A 26,288-nucleotide genomic window follows, 5' to 3' on the forward strand; every position below is an offset into this window, starting at 1 on the left:
GGGGGGGGAAAGGACCCGGCGCTTGGGGGCGGGGGCCCCCGCGGCAGCCGCTCTCTGCTGAATTAGCAACATGTTTGAATGAGATAAAAGAGACGGCTTAGCCCACCACACTCCAACCACCTAATCCCTGTTCAGCTGTGAAATGAGCCAGGCAGCCCACACCGCACCGACACCCGCGCTGGACTCGGGTCTCTGACTCACTCCCACTCTCCCCCGTCACACACGCCAACACCAATCTCTAAATCCAAGATAAAAAAGCCCTCAGAGAACACTTACCTCCACCGAGGATGCAAAATCCTGGGAATGTGTCAAATTGAACAATAGGAAATGTTGTACCTGGAGTCAAACCTGCATCCAAACACACACAGGAGGAGGAAACTATGTTTATTTGACATAAATATTACCTCACACAACATGAATGGTGGGAAAATTGGCTCCACAAAACCTACCAGACAGAAGAAGTGGCAGGATTTTAATTTTGTCCTGTTGCTGTGGTGACATCATCCAGGAAACTGACCCAGGAAGTTCAATCAACTGCTGACAAACTGTCACTTTTGAAGGTTTTTTTTTTTGTTGTTGTTTAGAGAGACATTAGAGAGCAAAGAAACTGACAATTGTTTGCTGGACTGGAGGTACGGCTCATAATCTTTAGCCAGATATCCATAATTTCAAATCGGGGATTTGAACCCTGATCCTTCTGCACATGTGCCCGTGCAAGGCATTGAACCCTAAATAGAACCTGCAGTGGTTAAGCTCCCTCTGTGTATGGACTTGAATGTGAAGCCTCACACATGAAGACACAGTGGTGTTTTTTTTTTCCTTTTCTCCATCTTCTCCACAGGTCTCGTTAACCAGCGCCACCTTTTGGATGTTTTTTGGCATCTCCTAAATTATCGTCATGGTTGAAACAAAACCATCGAAGATCTAAGCAGCGAGGCAACAAATGACGGCAGACAAAAGGGTCCGAGTCAAAGGTAAGAAGAGTTGAAACCTTCGATTTTTATTAGAAATAAAAATATAGTGAATTCTAAACGAAAGCCAACACCTAACACCTGGCAGATCCTGGAGTGAATAACCGGAGAGTTCCGTCATTCGATCAGGTGAATTACATCTGTTTATAGCCACACAGGAAGCTCCAAACTTCAACTACACGTTGTGGTGAGACACACAATCCGTCCTCCGTGACACGGTGTCTCTGATTAAATTTTGAGATGGGATGCTTCTGTGTTATGGATCCAGTCCTACAGATATAGTAGGTGGAGGAGATCAGTTGTACACACTGAAACTCTGTCCTGTTGGAGAACAGGTGGAGGTTCCTGAAGCAGGTGTTTTCCACTGATTTTATCAATTTCAAAGCTTCAGATAAACAGCTTATTGACATTTTAAATTTTAATCATTTATCTTTCATGTTCTGAGTTTTTGAGGCTAAACCTAACCTGATCCTTGGACTTCAGATGTCGAAAACTACTTTGAGCTTAGAATAAAGATTTTTTTAATTGGTCCGCTAGGTTTCTATCCATGTGGCCCATATTTGTGGCCCACGTAGACATGCTTACTTGGAGTACACCAATAGCCATTTCGGATGCTTCTAAAACCCCCCCTGCAGGCCGTCCAACGTGTTCCTGTTTTAAAATGACATTATGGTCATTATGGTCTGAGCACTAATGCAGGGTGAGAGCTCTTCGCTGACGACTGGACCCTTAAACCACGCTCATTTAAATGTCACACTTCCACTCCTGGCAGAATCTTCTAATTGCCTCCTTTATTTGCCTCTCAGCACTTATTTGTGTGACATACGTACAGATTCCCGTTGAATCCGGCCATGAATAAAAAATATAGCCACGGCTGCAGATTACGAGCTCAATTTGAGATTCAGTTTCTTCCAGAGTGTCCGGTTGTGTTTACTCTCCCTGGACAGCTGTAAGTCGAGCTGATTTGTTGTTATTTTCTGCACGTGATTAGGCTCTAAAAATACTCCCCCCACACCCTCCCATCCCACACACACAGACACACACCTCCCTCAACATACAACAATCTGAAAACAACGCGAGGAGATGAAGTGTGGTCCATTTTGTTAATGGTTTTGGCCAGAAGGGATTGGCCATCTCCACCAATAAGCCCCACCGTATATCTCACTTCATTTGGCCAGCGTTGTGTCAGCAAAATAAGAGCAGGGAAATAATAATAATGTGTGGCTATCTACATATGGAGAAGTAATGAAGGAGGGAGGGATGGGAGCAGGAGGAGGAGGAGGAGGAGGAGAAATGCAATTGATATGGGAGTGGAGGACTTGTCGTCATCTCTCTAATTCAGTGAGGTGAACAAAGGTGAGAGTCACAAAAAAAAAAAAACAACAGCAACGTAAGCATTTCCTTCCTCACTGTCATGATGGTGACATATCCTCCACTCACAGGTTTGTGTCTGTGTTTTAGATTCACCTACTGTAGCACAGACTCTCCACTTGTCACCGACCACCGGTGTTTCCTGCTGTTTTTTTTTAGGGCTGTGAGTGACACGCGTCTGTTTAGTTGCTGCACATGTCGTCATGTGAAATAGACTTGAAAGACGTGAAGTTTCTCCTGTCACCAGTGGAAAGTCCGGCAGGAGAAGCGATGTGTGAAGAGCTAGCACTTTTTCCCACCACACAGTAATTTATATATGTATATAAAAAGGAAGTGCCTTGGTTAATTTTTTTATAAAAATAATCCCTGTTTGCTGCACTGTTACATCAGGAGACGTGAGATGACATTCTGAGATGAAGGGGGAGAAAATAAACTGCTTGGATCGCAATTTTTTTTTAGAGCCATTTAACAAGGACGAACGACCAGGTTGTTAGCAATTTTAAGACCTGTGAAAAAGTACAAGTACTACAAGATAAAAATCAGATGAGGATTTTATTATGAGCATAAAGAAAGTCTCTTAGGTGTTTATTTCCTGTATGTTAACTAAGGCTGTAGTCTTGGCCTGAGGTACAAACAACACTAAACCAGTGTTGGTCCCGGTGGGACTTTAACCAAGGATGATGATGATACATGTGAGTTCTTCACAGGCAACTGAATATTTCTATTTATTAAATCTTGTTTTATTTTTATTTTTTTAGGGTAGAATACAAACAAAGAACATCTGAAATAAAAAGTGCTCCTTGAACCTTGGACCAACCTTTCCTTGACCACCAGTGCTCACCATCACTGACATCAGGATCTTCTTCAACTGCAACCAGATGACAAAAAAAAAAAGGAAAAACAATCAGTAAGTAGTCTTTAAAGCCCTCAGATCTTAGCAGGTCTTTTCAGGCAACCTTCTGTTCTCTGGTTCTATCCAGATCTTTTTGGATAGAGTTTATAAAAGTCTGTATGAGTTTTCTCCAGTTTCACACTGTCCAACACTTGCAGGGTGAGGTAAATAGGCCACTCTGTACCATCCATAGGTGTGAATCAGGGTGTGAATGGTTGTTTGTCTCTGTTTGTGACCCTTTGATGGACTGGAGAACTGTCCAGGCTGTAACGCTGTCAAGTTACTGTAATACCTTTATTTAGAAAATGTAGAAAATATTCACATTGTGAAGGTTACATGTAACCCCATTTTTAAATCAAAAATTGTTTTTTCAATTTTATTTAGACCTTTAAGGTGCCTCCACTTGAATTCCAGGCGACCCCATGTGGGGCCGTGACCCCAAAGTTGGAAAACAGATTTAAAGCCGCCATCATTCATATCTGATCAACTCTTGTCACTCTCTTTGTTGTGATGCCCAGCTTCCTGTTTCCTGTTTGTGTTTTTCACTCTCTTCACTGGACAATGTCAATTTGGCAGCAGCGTGTTTCCCCCCCCCAACATCTCATCTCACAGGCTCAGAGGCCAAGTCAGTGTCACCTCTGTGTGCCGCCGCCTCCGTCATCTTTGGTTACCAGCGGCTAAGCACTTTTATTCCTGATTGGTTTAGCCAGTGTCTCTTAATATCATATTGATGATAATTTCCCTGTAATGCACCATTTGCACTAATTGTGATGCAGGGAGTGAGTAATGGCATGTGACTGCAGCCGCTCCCCAGCCGCTCCTCAACACTTAATCTCCTGATTGTCCCAGAGAGACGGAACGTGACAAGATCGCCATAAACAACCTGATTCCTCGCCAACCGCACACAGACCCCCCCCCACACACACACACACACCCACATACATACACACACACCGGAGCTCACTACTACAATACTGACCTCTGTACTACCCCGACGGTGTTCTCTTCCCTCCATGTTCACATCTCAGACGCCCGAGATGTTGGTACGGCATCTCATGTCAATAGGTCACTTTGAGCTGATTATTATAAAACTGTGTCACAATAAGTATTTTTAAAAGTCTAAAATGAAAAGGTGATTTATGAATTTATTCTCAAATCCAAGCCCACACACACACACACACACACACACACATATATATATATATATATGTGTGTGTGTGTGTGTGTGTTTGCATGAGGAAGTCAGGAGTGGCAAAAAAGAACATGAGTAAAGACAGGCAGGTTTGATGTTGGTGTTGAGGTGTGCAGTCAGAATAGTTGGATATAAAGTAGACAGCACTGGGTTCAGTCTTGTTTGCATTGATGATAGGTGAGAGGTGAAGCCAAGGAGTCTTGGAGCTGAGATACTTCAGACATGTGCTGAGTGTAGACTGTGGACAAAGGCTGATGATGTGATATGAAGACCCTGAAAGACACAAATGTTAAGACAATTCTTTTTAAAAAAAAAATCCAAACACAAACTTAAAATAACACCGTTGTTTCCTTATAATCAAAGGTCAGCAGCCAAGATGTGTGATTTTCTAGAAAAGTCTTGCCTCTGTCTAATGAATTATTGCCACCTTTCCATATGCAAACAATTTGCATTAAACAGGATTTGCATCCTTTCCATACCTTTTCACCCTGCATCAGTTCACCACAACTGGAAAGAACGCCACTCATGACAGTGGACCAGCTGATTTCCTAGTCTTTATCTAAGCTTCGGGTGTGAAATCGATGTTGGTGGCCCATTTCCAGCCCAGCAGGAGTCAGAGCATCAACCGACCTCGACGGAGCGAGGGCAGCAGGAAGAATTACCATAGTAATCACGGAAACATTAAATTCTGTTTGTCGTAGTTCGAATCAAGAACTTCTGCTTTTTTCCTGCATTGATATGAAGCAGTTCTGTGAGGAGCAGTGTTTGGATTTTTCTTTTTTTTTCATTTTGTTTTTCATTCTTTACTTTCATCTTCCCTCTGAGGTAGAAAAGAGGATGAGCTCCTGGTTGGAGGTAGGAGTGGGGGTGTAAAATGGAGTGCAGAGGGTTGAGTCAAGGACTGTTAACCCCAGGGGAGGTTCAGACCATCGGACCTGATTCCCAGGCTATCTCATTGTTCCCCGCTCGGCTGTAATTTAGGAGGAAAGCGGCGTCAAAGCGCCCATAAATCCTGCGTGTGCCGAAAGCGTCCCAATCTCAATCTGTCAACGAGACACTGGTCAGCCAGTGAAAAAAGCCCATCTCCTGCTCCTCTGTTTTCATGTGATCGCACACACGTGCACGATCTTGTTTGTGTGCATGCATATCTACTTTTCTAGTTCTACATGAGGAAGCCGCTCCTGCTGAGGAGGCACTTTCCTGAGATGAGTAGTAAATGCACAGATGTGCAAACGCTCTGGCACAGCACACTGTCCGACTTATGTAGAGGTCAGGCATTGTTCACAGATGCTTCCTGTGGAGCAGGCGGCCCGAAACAAAAGAAGACGAAGCAGAATAATCAGTTTCTAATCAGTAAACATCACTCGGCTGCTGATTGTGGCGTTGCAAATATTCACAGGACTCTTAATAAGTAATTCACAAAGTTTCACAGAAGGACATAAAAAAAGAACGAAACATAAAGAGTCAGCAAGTGAATAATAAGAAAACTCTAAATGCTGATTAGATGAATGCATTGAGACAGTGCACGAAAATCCTGCATGATGATTGGACGAACTGTTTAAGTAGGAAATATTCCTCTATTACTGAAATCATTTTTGAAAAATATAGCAGAGAGTTTTCTGCTTTCCAAGTGACGTCAAGAGACTTGGCTCAGCTTAGCTTGGTGATGTAGAACACTTTATTTTATCTAAATTTGTTTTATCTAAACGTGTTTTGCTTTTTGTTTCTGTTTTGTATAAATATCCTAAATATAGTTCTTGTTCTAGCAGCAACTGACATTTCTTTTTTTTATCTTGGTTCTCTGTCAATCACTACTGAAGTCAACGACCCCTTATGCAAGGGCAGATATCTACGATGAGGGGAACTAAGGATAAGTTCAGGACAAAAATGAGAAACAGAAGCAGGGCCTATCTTGGGTCCAGACGTGATGTCCAAATTGTCCGTTTCCTTCCTCTTCCTCTTTCTCTTTCTCTTCCTCTTCTCCTGGAACTTTGTGAACATCTGGCCTGTTGTCAGAAGACCAGAGTTCAAAACACGGTTACACAGACAAACACACACGTACACAAACACACACACATTCTTATGAAGACCTTCGGGTCATTTTAATTCAATCTAGACAAACGTAAACAAATAAACACCAACACGTCCTCACGGTCAGATATGCACAGAGACGCCTCCATGTCGATCAATAATCCTCATAGATTGTCAATTATGCTCCACCGATGTAGATTTACATATATAGAGCCGGGTCCACTCGCCCGCTTGTGCAACGTTCACAAACTGCTGTCATCAGCAGGCTGACCAGCAGGGGGAGGGGGGAGTTTGAAGTATGGGTCGTGTGGGAGAGTGTGGTGTAAATTTACATAATACAATGATCCATCAATTTGGCTTAAACAAACTCACACTGACCCGAGTGGGATATATTATGAGTGTAGCACGGCTGGACCTGCAGCACCGCCATTAAAGAAACAACAACAGACCAGTGAGATCCTTTAGTTGTTGTGGGTTTTTGATGCCACAAAGTTCAAGGAATAAAAGCTTAGAGAAACCATGACAATTGGCATCGTCAACGTTCATGTGGGCATTCAGGTCTTACACGGATGGCGCCCCCTGTATTGATCACCCCATCCCACCAAGTGTGCAGCGTCTCCAAATTCATATCCTACAAAATAAAACAAACTCTGAGGTGATGAAAAAACTTTTATATTTCCCCAATCATTTTGGATTCACAACAACCTGATCATAAAACTACTGAACCAAAACACTGTTTAATCAGGGAACACAACATAAAGTGGCCAATACACACACAAGAGAGGAACCTGAGAATAACAAAGGTCTGGTCCAGGAACCAAAAAACTAGTAAACTGAGGAGATTTTAATGACTTGTACACAGACACGACAACAACAGCTGCAAACTTTGGCCATGAAGGAGAGACAACAGGCAAAAAGAAAAAAACAGACAGATGAGCTAAAAGAACCACCCCCTCTCTGTGTGTGTGTGATCCTGTATTTGTATGATTTTGTTTTTCTGTCTACCTGAGTCACTGCAGTGGCATCAGGGGCCAATTAGCAGCACGCAGGATGTTTCTGAACTCTGGGCCTCAGGGAACCACAGACACAGCGAGAGAAAGCAGAGGGGTGGGTACTTTGTCAGTGGTGGTTGTGTTTCGGGGCGGGGGTAGTTTGGTGGTGCGCACACCACATGAAGCCGCACAAATTACACCCGCACTGAACACATCAGTCGACTGTACCGATGCTGTATTAGCCATCAGACGCAGCGGTGTCTGTGAGTGACGGATGTGATCGGTGTTGACTGACGGCAGCAGCAGATGAACACTAACACCAGTACATGTCAACGTGTGTGTGTGTGTGTGTGTGACACAAAGACAAAATCACAGTAACAATATTAGAATTAATTTGACAATCTAAACCACCCCTAAAAATGTCAAGAAGTTAAACCTTGAATTTTAAACACATTTACAGACACTCAAAACATGTTTAAACTTTGGAACAAGAAGTTGCTAAAAAAAGCATAAAAATACAATTTTAATGAAATATTTATAAGTGAGGAGATTAGTAAAAGTTCACCAGATGGGCCTGAAATTTGGCTCAAATGTTGTTAAATATTTAAATTAAATTTTGATGATGATTCAAATTAGCTGAAAAGTGTGGTTCCCACCACGTTAATGGAAAACAATCATTCTGTTAGTGCTCCCAGATTGATTGGTCTGAAAAATGTGTAGTTTTCTATCATCTCTTATTTACCAAACACACATACACAGAGGAGGTCTGTGGGGACCTGGAACACCACGTGTTTGTGCAGAGTGATTCGGTCAATGAGGGGACATGAAGCGTTAGCGTGAGCATCAGCGTGTCCAATGGGATTGATCGATTTGTTGCTGATTGCCATAGTGACTCCCAGAGAGTGTTTAATATCTCTATTCATCGGCAGGTGTTTGTACTTGGAACACGGAGTGGGTTTTAGTTACACCACATCATCTGAGCGAGTACAAAAATCTTTTAGCCAGTGAAGTTAGTGTTTGTTTAATGGAGTCCAGAGAAATAAAACAATTAAAGTCATTCTTATTACTTGTAGCTCATGGTGTTTTGTCAGCATAGTATTTTCAGGATGACTTGTAGCATCGTGCTAACACTTTACCTCACTTGAGGTAGTGATTTCCAAAGTGGGGGGCTAGCTCCCCTAGGGGGCGCACAGGCATTACATTATACAGCAGTTTTGCAGTTTAATAAACATTCAGTGAAGATTTAAGGAAATAATGAGGCTGGAGTCTCATCTGCAAAATGGAGGTGCTGCAGAAAAGGTTTGGGAACCACAGCTTTAGAGCCATGATGCCATTAATCTCTCTAAAATATGTGGGAGAAGTCATTTTTACCCCCCTCCTCTCTTCATTCCAGTCCTCCGTTATCCCCCCCTACAGGCAAACCCCTCCCTCTGTCCATTCTGCTACTTTGTCAACAGTCCTGTGATGTAGGGAGGCTTGGTTCAGGAGACACACACTGACACCGACGTCACGGTGCATTATGCTGCCCCCTCCTCCTTCATGCCTATGCTATGGCCTTATTTATCATAATTCATCATTTTCCCATACCCACCCCGTGCCTTTTACATGGGCATTATCATATTGTAGTGTGGCAGCAGAGTACACAGAACCGATCATTGGTGCTGGACTGGAACTGAATTTATCCCTTTAAGTCTCTTCCTTTAACCAGTCTCTACAACAGGATATTAGTCAGAGTTTGAAGTGTGTTACAATCATAGACTGTTCATAACAAAGGACACCAAAATTCTGTTTTAAACTGGGCTGTGAAGCAAATCTACAACATTAAGAAGCCGCCGTAGCCACATTTTTGTTAATAATAAAAAAAATTATATCTGCGTTAATTAATTGAAGGTTAACACTGATATGAAGCGTATGAAGCGAAGTTAAAAGTATGTATATTGTCAGATTACTCCATAAGTTTCTATCCTCGCTGAGAGATTGCTCATATTTCGGCTATTCCCAAAAAAAAAAAAAAAAAAAATAGAAAGAAAGCTTTTACCGGATGTTTACTGTAGGATCCAAACTTCTCAGACTTCCTGGATTAAAACATCACCTGGATTGGAAATGTTTTTTTACAGAAAAGTTTCAAAACTCTCTGAAGACACAGGGTTTAGGATCAATAAATGGCAACAAGACAGGATGTAGATTAAAGAATGATCTCAGTTTTAATAAAAATATACAGACACACTGAACAGATTAAATCACTGCCCAGCTGAACACACAAAAACACACACACACACACATTCAGTATCACTTTGCTCTCCAGATCCTAATGAGAAGAGAAAAACCTAATTTGATCCATCTCAGCCCTTCACTCACCCCCTCCTCTAACCCCCCAACCCCCTGCTCCGAGGCTGGTCATGGGCTATTCCCGCTGCTCTGATTATTGTTAATCTCATCATATGTCTCTTTCCGCTCAATAAACCCCCCCTCCTCCCTGTGTGCTTCCCATTTTCACTCAAATCAAATTGTTACCGAACATAACCTGCCTGAGCCGCGGCGTGCCGCTGCAGTAATGCAGTTTGTCATAATTAAGTGCCGAGCCTAATTAATTAAATGGTCAGAGGGCTAATCAGTGCATTCTGCGACCCGCATGCTGCATGATGGGAAGGAAAGTTAGGACCAATGGAGATTGACTGACGGATATCGCTATCGACGGCTGAACAGGAATGACAAAGTTAATGTGGAGCCATCTGACTGCACAGTCAAGGTTTAGGACGGCTGCAAACACACACACACACACACACACACACACACACATCCTCAAAGTCACATTTAAAAACATGCGTGATTGGCCACGGTGAAAACACACTCACAAAGACATTCTCACACACACACACACACACAGTGGTCTCCAACCCAACCATCCGCATTACAGTTTCCATTGAATTGCTTGAATACACTGTGAGTATTGATTGAGCAAATGTGCTAATGAAAGTGATGCACAAGGACAGTTCATTAAAGTTCGGCTTGATTAAAAGAGAGAGAACACACACACACACACACACACGGACACACACACACACTCCCGCTCCACTGGTTTGTATTTTTCATCTCCTCTGCTCCTTCAGTCTCGTTCTCACAGCTACAGGACAAACATCCAGACAGTTCATCAGCTTTTCTCAAGATTTACCCACAACACAGGTTAAAAAAACATTATCTGTAATTCAGTGACAGCGCCACACAGTGGACGTCTGGTTGGCTAGTGCTCTTGCATTACAGCGGTGGTTCCCACACTTTCCCCTCAGAGCCCCATGTCCACAGACTGATGCTTCAAAACTGAATTTTTGAACTCCAATGTCTGCCTTTTTTCTGCCTTCAACGGCACCTCCAACATCCTTCTGGTAACTGGTAAGAAACGATCGTTTGAGTCAGGGTACAGCTTGTCTTTGGATGACGCTAATGCTCTCCATTTTCTTCTTCTTCTCTCCTGCACCGGTTGCGTTGTGAGCACAGCAAGCGTCTGACCACAGACAGGAAGTTGGACCAGAATATAGGAAGTGCTTGGCGAAGCAAGTCAGGGACTAAAAAGTTGGCTAAGTTTCTTTCCATCCGTCCTTCCATCCTTCCTCCTTCCTCTCCCTGCCTTGTTCTCCGTCTCCCCTCCTCACTCTCCCTCTCTGATTTCCTCCCTTGAAATTTCTCTGGGAGATTATCCTCAGGTAAGCTTGTTACCTCTGCTGGCCTGCGTCAGCAGCTCTTCCTCCCTGCACTGACCACTGAGGGATGAGGGGAGAAGAAGACAGAGGCAGCAAGGGGAGGTGGGCTGGGTGGGGGTCATCAAGCAGCAGGGGGACGGTGGAGGATTGTGGAGAAAGTGTGGGGAGGGCTGGATTGGCGCGAGGGCCTCGGCACTTGCCACTAACGCACCGTGACGACATCATAAGACTGAGCAAATGACTCTGCCGCCTCTCCAGGGGGCTGAGGGGGAGATGGGGGAGAGGGGTGAGGAGACAAAGCTGTCTGCTGGTAAAGAGGGCTTCATCCTAACATCAACCTCCCCCATCACGCCACTCACATACACAAACACATATACACATAAGGCTATAGTGAGGTAAGAACACCCCCCCCCCCCCCCCCCCCCCTTTTTTTTTATCCTTGGCTGAATACATTCATGTTAATGGAGATGACATGGAGACAAAGGCTGTTATCAAACTCCACTGACTGTGTACTGACTGTGTACTGACTGTGTACTCAACGGTATCTCTATCCACAGTTGAGTTTTTTGGAAGAAGGTAAGAAGGTAAGACAAGAATAAGTTTGTTTGTTTTGTTTTTTATCCACAGCACCAGATTCCTTCAATTTGCTCCATGGAAAATACTAAGACCCAGTCAGACGACAGCATCCTTACATCCTCCCTGGGTCTAACCAGGTTAGGGTTAAGGTTATAATATAATTACTCCACATGAAGCAGATGAAGCTGGACTCATGTTTGTAGGATCAACTGAAAACGGTCGACCAGTGACCTGTGATCCTGGTCCTCTCTGTGGTTTGGATTTGAGGACACATTTGTGCGCCTACTGAAGCTCCCACAAACAATGTTTCCTCCACCTCACCGGCTTTGGTGGAGGAAGGGGGTGGGGGGCATGGATTGAAGGCGCTCTCCTGAGGAGTGGAGAGATAAATGAGAGAAGTGAAGGGATGAAAGGCGCGTTCTCCCCCAAACATGGGGAGGAAATCTCCTCAGATCTTCTCCTTGTTAGAGATGAGAGGAGAGGGATCAGTGCAGCCGTGCTCCTCTTCAGCTGAGCCTCCTCACGGCACAGCTCTGTCATTTAACATGATTTTTTTATTTTTATTTTTTTCTGTCTCTTTACCATCTGTATCTCTTCACCTTCATCTTCATCTTCGTCCCCTGATCATTCTACATATAGTTTTGAACCAACAGCCCAGGTGGGGACCTTTGATAAGCAGAGGAGACGAACGGGGAGTGTTAAGAGGAGCACACCAAAAATATACCAGTTAAGTCTCTGAAGTTCTAATTAATAAGTCAGTTTTCTTAAGTGTCAGGAGGAATCTCCAAGGAGCAGGAGGGAGGAGAACCAGGTGGAGGTGGAAGCTGTGAAAAAAATAGTTCTAAAACAGTTTTTATTTGTTGTATGCAACCATCTGTGGGTAAAATACTTTATTGTTATAAATGTCGTTCATTCAATTGATTAAATAAATACATGCTGGAATATATCATCTTGCATCACCCCCCACCCCCCAAAAAGGTGTTGCTATTAATTAATTTTATATTAAGGATTTTTTATTAAACAAAGTCCATACAGAACCCATTCAATTTGTAAAGTTTATACTGTATAAGTTAAATTTGTGTTTAATCAAATATTGATTATTGATATTTATGTTCATATCTTATTTTCATTTATTTATTCAATTAATTTTTTACTACACCTTCAGTTGAGAGGCTTGAATGGCTAACCTTTAGCAAAAATGATTATTTATGATAAATGTTTTCTTTGTCTATGTTTTTTATTTTTTATTTGATTTTTTAGATTGTAATCATATAAAATGAGGTTGGTAAAACTGCAGTTTAATGTACGACAAACCTTCAATCCTGATGCTGGTCTAGACCTTCGGTTCTGGACTTCCTGTTCTCATGCCTTCTCATACTTACCACGACTCTTTTCTGAAGTTGACTCAAGGACCCACAGATCTGGAGGTTTTCTGTAGAACCGTATTCTCAAAGATCTCTGAGACGTTCCTCTAAAGAACTCGTCTAAAGTAGGGCCTGTATTTTTCCAAGTGTTATGGGGGAGGAAGGTGGGATTTGGCCACTAGAGAGCCCCGCGGCTAACGACATCAGCTATCTTTCATGAATTAATCAATCTCCTAGAGCTCACCCAAATGAATTCATTAGCAGGTACAACTGCAACATCCTCACAGTATCATATATTAATTAATTTATCTAAAAGGTGAGACGGAGTCGTGCTCCGAAATAAACTCCACAGCTGGAGTGAAGTGACGAGACACAGGGTGAGGGGAGGGTGGTGGGGGGTCATATTTTATTGCTTTGTTTCACACAGAGAAGGTTTGAATGGTTGGAAGTAAAAGTGCCGTTGATTTGTATTAGTGTTGGTGAGTGACTGTGGTCAGGGAGAAGATCATCACAGGAAAGACAGTAAAATAGTCCATAGTCTCAATGGTTTAGAGACATTTATATATAATAACAATAACAACTCTGTATATGTCATTTTCATCAGGGGCCTCCAACCCCCGGTCCGGGGATTCTTTGTGATTTTGTGCTGTTTTCTCTCAGGACTTTATGTGTGAAGTAAATCTTTGTTCCTCCACTTACACACAGTTCTGTATTTCACTGTTTCATAATTTACCTTTTGTTTCTACTTCAGAGCATCGGCAGCTCCTTTGCAGTTGTTGCCCCACTCACGCGTGATTGGCCCAGTGGTCCATCCCAATGTGGTATTGGCTATTTGTAGCCACTAGTTGTTGCTGGTCATTGGCGGTTGCTAATTTGACCATGTTGTTGGATTCACAGGTGAACCATGTCTGCAGGAAATTGTAGTGCTTTCCTATTGGTCAATACGCACTTGTGGTCTGCATCAGTGGAAGCACACAGCTGGGTTCTACGTCCTGAACCCTGTTGTCTCAGACTTCAGTCCATTTGTAGGTAAAGTACACACTGTGTGCTGATGGTTCCTTGTTTTGTGCTCTGGCTGTCGCTTCAATCCTCTGGGAACTGAAAAAGGTAAATATTAGCAGCAGGTTGGAACGAAGTGCAGGGACGTTTAACATTTCTGTTAGAAACACGAAGTGTAAGGTGTCACAGAAAAGGCCGTTTTAATTCGTATGTCGACAATCTGCTCCTCCAGATTCTTACTTTTCTAACGTGGGAGGACATTTACTTTAATAATAATAATACAAAACTGTAAAAAATACATTTTTCTTGCAACCAAGCAGCCCCCCAGATGGGATTTTTCAACTTCAGGGGCACCAAGCTGTCTGACTTCCCCAGGGGTGAGGTGGGGTGTGTGGGTTCTGATTAAATTCTTACTCAAAGTGTGGAAATTCTGACATTCGTATACAACTTGAACGCACCATTAGTTATAGCACACAAACATGTGACAAATGGAACATTACTCCTCCTTGTAGGGACAGTGTGTGTGTGTGGGGGGGGGGTGGAGGGTCACAGATCGGGGTCACTATGAATCTGAGGGGGTCGTGTCCCCCCTGTCCCTGGTGCCATCTGCACACATGCACTCAAGGACGGTGTGCAGTGAAAACAAGAATTCCAAACATGTGATAGGAAGGCAAGATTGTGGACAGTCTTGATGATGGAGGGAAGATTTTAAAATTCAACACGAAACTTAACTGGGAGCCGTGGCAGGATAGGCGTGATGTGTTGGATGGGGGCGGGGAGGTGGGGGTGTTGATGTTGGCGCAGGCAGCTGAAGTTTAAAGATGTATTTGTAAGGGAGATCAGGGAGAAGATATTTGCAGTAATGGAAGCAGGACAACGGGACAAGGCTGTCAAATAGAATAGCTCTGTATTTGGAAGTGCATGACATTAAACTGTTGTTTTTGGGAAGTGTACCATAAAGAAATCTGGGGTCATTTAAAGGTGAAATGTCACAAAATAGATCGTCGGCATAGAGTTAAATAGCCATGAGACAAATACTACACACCAGCAGTGAACAAATCTGGGTCAAGGCAAAACTCTGCAATGCAGTTGTCACAGCAGCTCCACCTGCACCGCTGCTAGTCTGCAGATATCGAAGTCAAAGTTACAAATACAGATACACAAAAGCAACTGAGTTGTTAAAACAAACATCTCGAGTTAAGTTGGACTTGAGAGACTGCTGCATGGACTGGTTCCCTGCCTGCTTTTTTTGCTGACCACCGTGGATAGATTAATGAGTGTAGGATCTTAGCAACGTTAATTAATTTGATTATGTGCACAGAGAGGAGGGGTCCATGGTTAGGTGGAGTGGAAAGTGGTGGGTGAGGGTGGGGGCTGTGGTTTTATTGAGGGAAGGAGGGCAGGGAGGGAAGCTACTGCATAAGATGTATAGGTCCTCTGGCTTCAGCTGCTGGCAGGCCTGCAGCACCGGGACCTAATATATAGCATGTGTTGCCACATAGTCAATGGACTTTTAATTCACCTCTTACTATTACAGTCACACATACGTGAAAAAGGGAGTCCCGAATCCACATGCTCTTACTGTACACACGTAAGTGTAAACGTATTTAAAAATACTTTTAAACAGTTAAACATAAAGATAACTTTCAATAAAACTGCAGGACCAGGAGCAGGGAACTGACAGGAAGTGCCTGCAAAGATCAAGTTAGATATGAGTTCAATGACACAAAGATGTTTTCCTCTCCTTTAGTCTATGTTTACTGTTTGTTAACTGACTCTGATTTCTCTTCTTTTCAGTTTTTTTATGTTCTTTTCTGCCTGTTCTACAGTATTTTCTCATCACAGATCGCAGTGTCATCTGCAAACATCTAGGTCTGAATGAGACATGGGGGCTTTCAGCTTACTCTTAATGAAAGTCTACACTAAAACTGAACCCATCTGTCCATTGGACTACCCACTACTTGTAACTGGTAAGTATCAGCTTTTTTTTTCAAGCAGTGTTCCTATCAGAGAATTCCTTCTTTGAGGAATTTTCCAAGGATGCTATGACCAAGTGAAAAACCTGCAGCCTTAGTCATTATTATATATTGTAATTATTATATAATAAGTATTATATGAGTACATAACTGTAAAACTCTTATAGTTTACTTACAAAAAGGTTAGCTAAAGGGTGAAGTTTCTACGTTCATAAAAGCATTAAGCAAACAGCAAATGTACACAAATTTGGAAAACGGATGATAATCGGCTGAGCAGAGTCTGCATACATGCAAACACACACCCACACGCACACACACCTGGGTGCATTATTTATTAGCGATATCCCCCGGTGTGTTAATACAGGGCCAGAGGGGCTGTTTATATGCTTATGAAGTCTCAGAGCAAAGCCAGACTAATTGCATTAACCGACGCGGTGAGAAACTCGTGACTCTGACCCCGAGCTGTTTATGACCTGCAGATCAATGGACCTCCTCACTCATTTTTTCTCTGTTTCTCTTAGAAACCTTCAGCTCCCTCCAACCACTCCCCCGCCTCTTCTCTCGCTCCCTCCCTCCGGCGTTCATTTTCTCATGTCTGAAACGGCCCCTCAGCCTTGCCGTCTAATTACCACCATCGTTAAGATACTGTATATGATTGAGTCCTCACCGTAAAAACACACCAGTAAAATAGAGAGGAGCAAACAAACATGAGGTTTACTGCTGTGGCCTGGTGATGCTGATATGGGACAGCAGTTATGACTATTCCTCTGACATTTTCATTTCATATTTAATTGCACAGCGGTGATTATGGCACTTAGGGTTTTATTCTGCAGTTATCTAATGGTGCTCCACTGGTGCTATGGTGACACTTTTTTTATTTTATTCGGTGCTCAATCAGGCCGAATTTACAACCTCCTTCTATTCTGTTGGAAATATCTGCTAAATGATTGTTTTAAAGGCTGGATGGCTGTTTTCGGGCCATTGTGTATTTGTGTGCATTCTCAGGACAATGTAGAGTAAATAGAAGCACAGCTATGTATTTCTGTTGGGAAACAATGACTGTACTAAATATGTTTGACTCAACATTCAAGTTGACAACACTGCTTTTCTGAAGTAGGCAGATTCACCGGTTAGTGACCGAATGTGCAGACACAGCAGTGGTTTTACTTTATCTTCTCACTCCATTTTAGTTTTTGTTTGAATCAGTTTACAGCCAAGCTGAGCATAATTCTGATTTCCATTTTGTTCTTGTCTCCAAGGTTCAGTAAGCTAACATTCAAATTCCCCAAACGCCATCTTTTTTTTTCTTTACAATATTTATGCTTTTTTTTCTGCTATTAGCTATTTCCCTCTTCTGATATTCAAACCTGTCCTCCACATTGATAGTATAATAAAATAAAATATAATATAATATAACAAACAAATTATAACAAATTAACAGGCTTTATGCATTTTTTATCATGGCTCTCAGGAATACTTTTTTAAATGTTTTAAAAAGAAAATTGAATTTTTCCATACTTTACCCTAATTAGTCATTTGTTAGTGATATGTCTTTTTGAAAGGATGAAAAAAAAACTGAATAAAACTTACTGAGCTCCACCTTCTCATCTACTGCAGAATGGCTTGTAAAAATTTTTATTTTTTCCACTGCCTGAGGGTTAGTTTGGGTTCATTCTCCTGGTCGAACAGCGGTGACGGTCCTGTCACCACAGCGACGACCAGTTGCCACAAACTAGGCGTCGCCGTGGGGACAGGGCCACGCAGGGACAGGACAGCACTTGTCACAACACTGTGGCCTCCCGAAAAACCAGCTGCGCTCACAGTCGGAGCTCATCATATAGCAGCTTCTCCAACAGTCAGTGGCAGTCTGAGAGAACAGACAGACAGGGAGGAGGAGGAGGAAGGAGCAGGGGGGGGGGGGGGGAGGAGGAGGGGGGGGGGGGGGGAGGAGGAGGGGGGGGGGGGGGGGGGACGGGGCCACGCAGGGACAGGACAGCACTTGTCACAACACTGTGGCCTCCCGAAGAACCAGCTGCGCTCACAGTCGGAGCTCCTCATTTAGCAGCTTCTCCAACAGTCAGTGGCAGTCTAAGAGAACAGACAGACGGGGAGGAGGGGGAGGAGGAGGGGGGGGGGGGGGGGGGGGACGGGGCCACGCAGGGACAGGACAGCACTTGTCACAACACTGTGGCCTCCCGAAGAACCAGCTGAGCCCACCGTCGGAGCTCATCATATAGCAGCTTCTCCCCCAGTCAGTGGCAGTCTAAGAGAACAGACAGACAGGGAGGGGGGGGGGGGGGGGAGGAGGAGGGAGCAGGTGGGGGTGCGGAGCAGGAGATGAAGGAGACCTGAGGCTTCGTCTCTTTTGTTAGGAGTCACCACAGGATTTCTGTTGGCGGGTTAATGATTGTGAAAAGCAGAGAGGACTGTACGTCTGCGGTTGATGATGGAGCCTGGTGCTGTCATCACATTAGCCTCCTCACTGTTGTCCTGTTTACAAAGCGGCACACACTGTGACAGCTGCTGTTTTATTAATAACAAGTCACTGCTTTAAAGCAGACAAACTCCTTCAGCAGAATGGCCCATTAGGCTTTTGTTTCAAATCTGTTTTGTCTTTTTGCAAGAAGTGAAGAAAACAAATTAACTTGACTCCAGATCAGTATCACCAAAGCCACAGAAGAGGTAGAAATATATGGAAAAAACTTTAACTGCTATCCACAGACAAACCAATAGTACATGGCAAATCAAGTTTAGTTCATGGAAACATTTGAGTGGAGTGAAAATGTCAACTGTTCGTTTCCTGGGGTTCTCTTGCTCAAAGTACTTCTGTGTATTAAAGTACTTAGAAATAACTTGTATAAGTTTGAGCATTTTGTTTATGTACATGTTAACACCACAAACTACTAGTTTTATTCATTCTTTGGATTCAGTCTTGCAGAGCAAAACTCACTTTAACAGTGGCTGCATGCAAGTAGAGTGGAGCTGACCATGGTGCTGATTCCACCGGAGGGGATTATATGCGGCAGCCCAACTAACTAAAAGTTTGTTTGTTTTTTTTTATTTTTTTATTTTTTTCTATTACGGGAATTAACTGTGTTTCTTAGCCACAGTATAGCTAAAATTAGTTGTTTCTATCTCATAAGTAACTTTTGCTGATTCTTTCTATTTTTTCATAGAGCAAAGTGAATGGGACATTTGTGACCTTCGCATCAGCTCTGTGCTGTTCCTGTCTCTGCTCCTGCTGCTCCTGCTGCTCCTGCTGCTCCTGCCTCTGATCAATGAGAGAACCCTCCACCTGACTGGTGGGCCTGTGCCCTACATCAGCGCTCAGCGGCGTGTACTGTATGTCTGCAGAACTTAACTGCAAACGCTCCGTAAGCACTTTATCACAAACGCTTGTTCTTTTGCTCTTATTCTGCTTTCTTGTTGTTTTGTTTTCCTTCCTCCTCCTCCTCCTCCTCTTCCTCTTCACCACCTTCTTCTCATCCTACTTGAAAAAAAAATAAAAACCTGCATTCTGACACTCATTAAAAGAGAAAAGAGGTAAAACATCAAGAGATGGGAGCGAGGCACTCTCACGCTCGCCTCTCTCCAACCTGCGGTCACATACAACCGTCACGACGCTGCGTGGAGGTGCGCTTGTTATCTGGATCAGACTCTCTCTGTTATTTTACTCACCAACCGTCTCATACAAAGACGATCAATTATGGATCAAATGAGGGCGTCATCCACTGCAGCTTCCTCTTTGTACAGTCTGTCTTTTTGCAAAACTGAGTGTGAATACTGTATAACCAGGACGTCCTGCAGGTCGAGGCACATGTCAGTCTACGTCAAAGTCAGGTCATGGAGCCCACAGTGACCACCGTGTCATTTTCTCCCCTTTCATTTGTCCTTATTTGCTTCAAACTTTTCATCTGGGATATTTTACATCATTTACTCCAAATTAGTCCGTTCAAAACAAATCTTTATCAACTTTTATTGTAACTTTTACTATTAATATTAACGTCTCAATGGTTTTTAGTTTTAATATTTTGACCTTTTTCTTTTCTTCTAGCCAATCAACATCTTAAAACGTGTTTTTAAACTTGGGAAAGAAAATCTAAGGAGTCACCTGAAGATTTAAGGCTAATCCCAAGTAAGGGTCAAAATCTGACTTTTACCAAGAACATTTTTTAAAAATATATACATTTAAATAAACAGTTGTAAAACCTCAAAAAACTTGCCTGAAACATTTTGACATTTTTAATCTGTTGCTCGTCAAAAACTTTGACTCACTCTGACTTTCCATTTTCACAGTTCAGTGAAACAAAATACTGCAAACTTTTTATGTCATCATGTATAGAAATCCCATGTTAAAATGATTGCTATTGTTTATAATAACAATTTTGCTTCAACTTATTTCAACATATTTTAAGCCATTGACAGTAAAGTGACCTAACACAAGTCTCTCTCTCCCCCTCTCTCTCTCTCTCTCTCCCCCTCTGCTCTCCAGCTGTTCCAGTCAAACAGAAGACAACACTATAACGTCACCCTCCCACTCACCCCCTCCCCTGCCCTCCCTCTGCCCCTCCACCTCTTCTTATCCCCTCCATCACTCTCATTCATAATTTATCCGGAGGCTGATTTTTTTTTGCCGACACAACCCCTGCGTAGCAGTGCAAACACTCTCTCCAGTTTCACCTAGGGCCGCGTGCTGCGTGGCCACTTCCTGCTGCAACAGGAAGCAGGTGTCGATAAGTACAGGAAGTGAAAACTGGCACCGGCCTCAGGTGAGTCTGTCCTATTAGGTGTTAGATATCCCTTACCACTTATCTCTGTCTTACTGTCTCTGATCCCAACATAAACAGTGCTGTCAAATCCCTGCTTACACACACAGTCTTGACCACAGATAGTATGACCCCTTATACCAAACCCCTTATTAAAATATTAGTATTCCCTTCAGGCTTTGGCCTATCTATCTATCTATCCATCCATCCATCCATCCATCCATCCATCCATCCATCCATCCATCCATCCATCCATCCATCTATCAGCCTGTGATAATAATAAGTAAAAAAAAAGTGAAATAATCTGACGGTGTCTTCACAGGCTCGTCGTACAGTTTGTGGATTATTTCTGTACCTCTGAGCTGCACCTGGAGACCTGCAGCTAATAATAACCAGGTTGTAACATTTTTAAAGAATGCTGTCGTCTGTGTGTTTGACTTTGTCTGCAGCACGGTGGAGAACGTGGCTCACAGGTGAGCTGGTCCGCTGCAGTGTTGAATATCCCTTACCTGTGGACTTCACTGAGGCTGCCGCCCGTAAATCAATGGCTTCAGAAAAAGAAACAGAGGGCAGAGGTCTGTGCTGACCCTGGGTGACCCGGACGACCTTCAGAGGAGGCAGACACAGTGAGTCACAGCAGACGTTCACATTTGACTCATGAGTTAATTTACAGCAGCAGCAGCAGCAAAAAAAAAAGAAAAAAAGAATGATTGTCTTCTGGCCTCATCATTACATCATGTTTAACAAACAGCCGTCAAATTACATAAGTCGTCACTGATCAGTAATCAATTACCAAATGATTAAGAGCTCAATATGACCCCCGCCACACTGTCTGCATTCTGCGCAAAGATATTGGACACATGCCCTCTCCTTCACATCACCATTTAACGAACCTATGGTGAGTTAATTATGAGATCATGATAACATAATGATTTTTACTAATAGGTTAATTATCACCAGATCGTTAGAGTCCAGACGACGGCCACTGTTTCAAAGTCAGTAAACACAAGTTAGAGTGAAGTGAAAAACACAGAGAACAGAGATGATGATGATGATGATGATGATGATGATGACAGCAATGATGCTGCAGGAGTTATTTGAGAAGTTTGAATGGATGTTTTTATGACGTTTGTCCACTGCAGCAGTGAACTAGAATTACTACTCAGCGTTTGTGCTGTAGTCCTCGGCTGATCTACAGTTTCAGTTTATCGCCTTTTCTCTCCCAGACTCATATAACATACACGTATTGACCTAAAAGAGAATTATTGTTTAGGAAGCGAGAACTGCGATTCGTCAGACCACCGTGTCCTTGATCTGAGGTCGTTCATATTTAAATGGTTAATCTGTGAGTCCATTGAGGTGAAGTGTTCTCGCAGAACTGTGTTAACCCACAGAGACCCTCGACTTATGGGTTCTAGACCAGTTTCCTGTTTTACTGGGTCACATGATGCAGATCCATAAAAGCTGGATCTTAAGGTCCACTCCTGCTCTGTATCGTGTAATAATTTCAATTAAGGCAGTGGTTCCCAAAGTGGGGGGCGGCCTCCCGTAGGGGACATGGGACTAATGTACAGTGAGCTCAACAAGGCAAATTAATTCCAATTTTTCTTCTTCAGGGCAGTGGTGGCTTAGTGGTTAAGGAAGCAGACTAGGGTCCAGAAGGCTTCAGGTTCCAGTCCACCAGCTGCCACGTTACCACTGAGGTGCTCTGAGCAAGGCACCGTCCCCACACACTGCTCACTTGGGTGATGGCTTAAAAGCAGAGGTTACATTTGGTTGGTGCAGTGGTGTTCTGTGTCACAATGACAAGTAGATCACTTTCAAATCTGTAATAACACTTTCACTGGTTGGTGAATTTGTTTCACATTGTGTGTTTGTAGTTTTGTAGTTTTAGATTATTGACATAATGGGTTCCAACAGTATTCCTAGTCAACGGCGAGGCACCTTTAGAAGGAAAAACTTTGGGAACCACGAGCTGGAGGGAGAACTAGAATAGTGAAAATAAGTGTAAAATTAAAAGAAGAAAATCTACATTTGGGGGCTGATCCAACCCCTCCCCCACGTCTTCTTTTTCTTTTAAAATTACAGTAACAACAGCTTGCATCTTTTAATTAGTTTAGGTAGAGCAAATTAAAATGCCACACCTTTTCACTGGTTAAAAATTTTCATTGAAATACATCTGAGTAGGTTAAACAACAATCAAGATAAAAAACGTATGTGTAACGGCCTATTAACTGAGGGGATTGGAGTCATCTCTTTATTATAAAGATTTTTTTTCTTGTTCTCCTCTCTCATCGCCGTACTGTTCACAGCTCCTGGACAATAAGACGGGTCTCAGTTTCAGTCCCTTGACTTTGACTCAGAACAAAACGACTTCACCATCAACCATCGACTGAGTCCAAGGCACTATCTGTTGGTGTGTGTGTGTGTGTGTGTCGTTGAGATAGAAGAAAACATGGGCTGTTGTGTGTGGTGATGCTGCTGGTCCACCGAGGGACAGGAGGCTGTGAAAACAGGACCTATACCCAGGAGGGCTGTTAGTGAACGGATTCAATTAGAGACAAAAGTGGAGCTGCGGAGACTCAGGGTGGGTGAGGAGTCTGAGCTGATTACGAGCTTCCTCTCCTTAATCAGACGCAGGAGTCCTTATTTACAGTCCAGGTCTAACTGTCAACCACTCGATGGAACTGAGGGAGAGAGACACAGAGAAACACAGAGAGAGAGGGAGAGGATTGGATGATTATTTCAGACACACTGTAATGTGAATGGATTAGTCGCGGCTTGATTTTATAGCTACTGTCATTTTATTTTATTCATTCTTGACTACATTAATTTCCCAAAACTGTATTTGCTTTTGCCAGTTTTATGTGTATTAATTAGAAAAAAAAACAGATATGTAATTTTTATGGTTGTGGACAGTAAGTGGATAATTGTGTTATGATGTGTGCAATTAAGCCCAACATATCAGTGTGATTTGTATTTATGGCAGCAGCAACCACAGGGCCTTTAGGAGAGGAAGGGTTTAGTCTCTGGTGAATCTCTGAATAGATGTATATATACAGTATATACATATATAGTATATATGTATTTATGTATACAGTATATACAGTACATATATACATATATACAGTACTGTATATACTGTATGTGTATGTTTACATTGAAAGTCATTCTGACCATGTGTTAAAAAGTATTTAAATCTGATTCATCTTTTCAAACTACTAAATGCAGTTATTGTGTCATTTCCCCAGGTTTTAAAATCAAAGTTCTGAGTCTTTAGGCACGGTTATTTGATTTTACTAGATGGATTGTATTTTTTTCATTTTTTTCCCCTCCTGAACCTGAAGCGTGTCTCTCATCGAACTCAGAATTAAAGTTAACTTGGTCAAATATTCAAACTCAGGAACCTCAAATGACCTCATCTATACCACTGACCTCTCTCCCTGTTCTATTCTTACCTTTCTCTATCTCTCCCTCTCTTTTTTTCCTTTTTTTTTCACCGGCTGTGGTGACATTCCCAGGGGGCAGTTTTCCTGGACAGTTTTCCGTGATCGGGCTGGGATGAACTCCACATCCCTCACCCGTAAAGAGACAGAGCAAAAAAGTAGCTGCCTCAGCAGCTGCCGTTCCCCCAGTGAAAATCAAAATATCAATAAGCTCTTATAGCATTAAGGAAAATGCCTAAATCTGACACTTTCTCTCCTCCCCATCCCTTCCTCTCTCCCTCTGCCAATATCACTCAACCACTTACACTTGGCATGGGCCCACTGGAGAGTTTTACATGTACATTAAGAGAGGCTTTCTGCCTCTATTTGTCCTCCTGCGCCTCCTCCTCCTTTCCACTATATCTATTAAAGTAAATATACACTGGCTGGCTGGTGACACATAGTCCATCCTCATTCATTTTTGAGCAGGTGATTGACAGGACGTGAGTTATTGCTGTGGTCGAAGACGACTGCAGACAACAACACGCGACGGCTCCCTCCCTCACCCTGCCTCTGTAATGGTAATGTTTGAATACAACGGTAAAAGTGGCTGGAAAAGAACAAAAAGGCGGAACCACCGTTTGCTCCGTTAGAATGAGGCCTGGGATGTGGTCGTGTTTGGATAATCCGTCACTTTAAAACCGCCGGCCGATCTGGTGAAAAAGTGCCTCGTCAAGAGAAAAGAGGACCAAGATATGATACACATAAAGGAGCAGGGAAAATTGGGCCGGATAAGCAGAAGGAGATAACACTGAACGAAAGGGAGGGGGGGTGAGAGAGAGGGAGGGAGCAAGGGAGGCAGAGAGTAAGAGAGGGGGGGCAAGAGAGGTGTTTAAGCAGGGAATAAGGTGGAGGGCTGAAAGAAGATGAAGGGAGGAAAAGAGAGATGAGGCACAGGGGGAGAGAAAATGGGAGAGAGGGTGAGGGAGAGAGAGAGAGGGAGAGGGAGGTGGTAAAGCTGAATGATTGCTCTGTGAGAATTATTATTGATGATTCAGGCAGTGTGAATTATTAATGGGGAGCGAAAAGCATCTTTGAACGTGTCTCTGACATTCGATACTGACAGAGATCAATGAGCTGGCCTGGCTGTAGGAGGAGGAGAGGAGGAGAGATGAAGGGAGGTGGGAGGAGAGAAGGAGGCAGAGTTTGGAGGAGAGGGAAACATTGTTTGTACCAGTGCAGTCCTTCAGATGGGGGACGGGCGGGCGGTGGGGGAGGGGTTGTCAGACAGGGTTATGAAAGAGGTTGGAAGACACGACGAAGACCTAGAGTCATGTGACAGGTCTGAAGGTGATTGGCTGTGACATTGACTTGGGTCTAATGCCCCCAGACTCCCCCTCCCTTCCCCCAATAGCATTGAACAGCAGAGAAACTCCTTGTCTCCCCTTCCTCCCAGCCCACCCCCATGTTGTGGCTTTTCATCTTGTCTGTCTGGCAAATCAGTGTGTGTTTCGCGACGTTGGTGAGTTTCTGGAAACCACTGGGCCTTAAAGGGACCAGGACTGACGTACACTGACCCCTGTGTGGATGTGGAAGGCAGACGGGAGTAAGTAAGTTAGAGTCAAGGAGAAGATTTTAGTTAGGCTGGAAAAAAGTATGAAAGTCAATGATGAGAGAGAGACATATGCATGCAGATATGCATGCAGACTGTGACAGTTGAGTTTCTCTCATAGTTGACGCTGGTTTTATTTTTCTATTAAAATGTCTTTACGATTTTTTTAACAGAGATTTTGTTTTGGACACATTTCAGACGACATGAATGAATGGTTTATTTGATATATTGTATATATATAATTTCAATAATATTTCAAATTTGGCAAATATCTCAAACTATAAATCAAGTTAAAGGACAAAGACAGAACTTTTTTTTACTGTTTCTATCTTGGTTCTATTTCTTCTGTTGTTCTTGTTCTAAGCAGTTTCTACTCTTTTTGTTGCACTTGAATTTGAACAGTTTTTTCCCCTCTTTGTTCTT

The sequence above is a fragment of the Cynoglossus semilaevis genome, chromosome 2 (genome assembly GCF_000523025.1).
Source record: "Cynoglossus semilaevis isolate Cse_v1.0 chromosome 2, Cse_v1.0, whole genome shotgun sequence".
Classification (NCBI taxonomy): domain Eukaryota; kingdom Metazoa; phylum Chordata; class Actinopteri; order Pleuronectiformes; family Cynoglossidae; genus Cynoglossus; species Cynoglossus semilaevis.